Below are 3,947 nucleotides of genomic sequence, written 5' to 3' on the forward strand. Positions count from 1 at the left end.
ATTCCCCAAAAATGACTTAAATCCATAATAAGGCCCACCAGACAACACAACAATAAATTCAGTTATATTATAGTATTTGAGTCAACATAAATGACAAGAATTGCAAAAATAAATAAATAAATAAATATAATAATAATAATAATAATAGCCACAGACATTTCTGGACTGGATCATAATATTTGCTTCATATTTCTGACTGAGCTTGTGTGAGGAAAAATATAGACTACATTGAAAACAAAATAAAAATTAACTTGACATTCTCAAGGGAAATGAGTAGAGTGTAAGCTATAAATAAATACATAAACAGCTTGTACAGAAATTTTCAGCCATTAGTGCATTACCATATGACCAATAAAATCAAGACAACACAATCATGGTAAAGTGATAAGGAGAAAGTAGAACATTATTCATAAGGGGGAAAAAGAACAAAACAAAACATACTATTAATCAATTTGTAATATAGCATACAGTACTTTTATATAGATTTTCTAGCAGTTTTGTTTAGCTTTTTATACTGTATTTAAAGTATAGTCTCCAACATTATGCATTTTTCTGTAATTCTATTGACACTTCTTCTACATGCAATCACCCCATAGTGTTTGGGGATATAGCCGCGGAGATAGACACAACATCAATAACGTGGACCAAGAATCCTGTTATCATTGTATAGGATGAACAGAAGAGAGAGTTAAACTTTTCCCTAGGGCAAAGAGTTTCCCTTAATGTCTACCCATTCCATGTCCAAACAGTCTTTACACACATCAAGTGAGAACTGTGGGAAATTCAAACTAATTATCTCATGTAAAACCAGCCAGAATCTGAGAACTGCTGCATGTCAGGGCCACAGGGATTGTATGTGGGTGTTTACATCATTCCCTGCAGGAAAAGGCTTGCGTGTCTATTTATATTAATGTTCTGCAGAACTAATCACAGACAACTTGTTGACAAGACTTCAACATTCTTGGTAGGTCTGTAGCGATCATCTAAAAAGCAAGTTACAAAGAGATTCTAATTAAATTAGTTGCTGAATGTCTTTTCAGGTTGTGCTGTTACTTTCAAATTAGGGATATCAAAGATACCGGTACACTTTTACACTTTAAAGCCAAAAAAAAAAAAAAAAAAAGTTTTCAAAATCATTTAAAAATATGAAAAGGCAGTGATAATTTTCTGCTAGAACATTATTCACTATGTTCACTGACATTTTCTTTAAACTGTAACTGTATATATATTATACAGTATATAGGTCAATACATGGTCTATAATTGGTCCAGTTGTAAATAATTTTAAATAATTTATATAAGATACCATTTTTATGTTTATACTTATACTTCTGCTTGAGCCATAGTAAGCAAATGGTAGTCTCTGAACATAACATTTTAAAAGATATAAAACTGCTTAAACTGTTATTTAACAGCACATTTTATTTACAGTGATAAGCATTACTTAAGTAAAATTGACAAAAAAGAGTCAATAAAATTTACTGGGAATTCCCAAGAATTTATATTTAAAGCTACTGATAATTATGTTTAGGCTTTTACTTGGCAAATGTTTGTACATTTACTAGCCTTTTTCTGAGTGAAAATGGTTTCCAAGCTTTTTTCAAGTAAATCCTACTCCAATTTTTTTTTTTCAGTGTACATAGACACATCAAAGACTTTTATCTATGTTTTTACTCCGAATTTATTTATTTCATGGTGATGAAATCATGAGATTACCTGTTTTGCTCTAACATACACATAAGAAAGAAAGTAGGAAAGCATTTTAAAAGTAGAGAAACATCATAACAAAGCAGCTGTGATTACTTTAAGACTAGGCAGGAAACCTGCATTAGAATTGCACCAAATCATTTATAAATAATCCATGTAGGCTCTATTTGGCAACTCTTGGTGCAATTGAATAAATAGTGCAAATATTGTCACAACACAATAAAGTCTATTGGGCTAATCACAGTCTGCTTTAATCTACTTTACTGAAAGTATACTTCGAATTTATGGTAAATCCTGTTAGATAAGACTATAATTTACAAAATAATGTTGTGTGCCTACACTTTTTTATACATATTGAGCAAATATTGCATTTTGATATGCGTAGAGGATGTCAGATCCAATTAAGTTGGACTGATATTATATTAAAGGTAATATTATTGTACAGGTGAAATCTCCAGAGAGTGACATGTGATTACATTTTTGGTGACTGTGAAATTAACCTCTATGCGCTGAGTGGATGAGATTAAATTCATTGATTCACTGCTATTCAAACATCTCCTGGACACCGTACATTTTGTCTCATGACAGTCAGAGCTTTCAAATGCCACCTAGCGTATAGGTTTGACAGAAGGAAGTTTATTTATTTAAGAATAAATAATTTATTTTTCTTTACACTGGTTTACTTGAAATTAAATGTCTCTATTTTTGTAGAACTTGTCTAGTTTTGGGGAATCCTGTCTGTCTTTTTAGACATTTATTTTCCTGCCTTCTAAGATTTAGCTAATATTTGTGTACACAATGTATCGTATGCTTATTATAGTATTGTGTCATTAGCTTAGCAACATGCTAATAGATTCAAGTTTATTGGAATCAATTCCCATATGCCCTTGACGTGAGAAGTGCTATTTTAACTTTGCTGCCTTCGCAGAGTTCACATATGATCATATGTTTCATCTGTGTGCGCAGGTTTTGCTGTTCTTATGGGACTATAATATGAAAATGTCTAAACAAAAATAGCAAAACCTGATGAAATCACCTTGTCAGGGAGAAAAAATAGATTTGTACCTGTAGGGGCAAAAAAGTAGAGTCAGACAGAGAAACAAATCCTTTGATTTTCCCCTGTGGTTTAAAAATGGGTCGTGGGATTGTCCCCAGTTGCAGCTACAGTGTTGCCGTCCGAAATAACATTTTTTCAGAGTATGTACTGCTTGTGATGAAGAACATACTTCTCGACTATAAATAAAATACATTTCGTAAGAATATGAGTAGTATGAATATGATGAACACATGCATGTCATTATAGTTCTGTGACCTACAGTACAACATTAGCTGATGATTAGTTGAGATGATTCCTCTTCCATGACTTAATGGGATGGTGTCCATTTGATGCACACATCAGAATCTGGGCAAAAGCAGTACAGGTAGGTCATTTGGGTATTTTTCACCTTGTGTTTTATAAAAAGTTTATGTTCTGTCATACTACTCATCTGACCCACTGTATATTCGAGGGCAGAAAATATTCAGATAGTCCAGTCCCACTCCAAACTCATATCATTGGTTGAGCCAACTGACCTGGTCAAACAAGACTCACACACAGACTCACATTTCTTTCTGAGAAATCAATTTATGAATGGTTTACTTATTTATTTCCTCATATTAAGCAGAGATGTGCATTTCAATGTTGAAAAAATGCACACATCATCTTCAAGTACTCTACAACAGGAAGTGCAGAAATACTTGAGAGGGCTAGGGATTCAATTAGTCACCTAAGTCATGTGAGGCATTGTAATGGGGATTCAATATACGAGTCTCATGAACGCACACCATCACTGGATGCCAAAGCTCATTTGAGTTAGTGAGACCAATTATACTTCCCTCCTACCACCACTTGTGTTATCCTCTTAGCTCAAAAAACCCTGGGTTGATGGGAGCGTCTCCAGCCTTCCTGAAAACGGCTCTAAAGATTATTCAAATGAGTGTATTAAATCTATTCTATTTTAAGCCCTCTATCCCTCTGTGTCCTGTTTACTTCAAGATTTTGGACTCCATCTGTAATCTACTATCTGAGGCAAGTCTTGGTTGAGTAGTGTTTATTTATTGATTACATTTCTCTTTGTGGGTCTGGCAGTTGCAGCTTAGATGCAATCAAGTCAGATTTAATGAGTCCATGCATACAAATAGACTTTCCCTCTGCCCTGTTTTGACCAGTATCGATTGACTCTCCTGATTTATCAGGCCGAT

Source organism: Sinocyclocheilus rhinocerous, unplaced genomic scaffold (genome assembly GCF_001515625.1).
Source record: "Sinocyclocheilus rhinocerous isolate Xijiao unplaced genomic scaffold, SAMN03320098_v1.1 scaffold322, whole genome shotgun sequence".
Lineage (NCBI taxonomy): Eukaryota > Metazoa > Chordata > Actinopteri > Cypriniformes > Cyprinidae > Sinocyclocheilus > Sinocyclocheilus rhinocerous.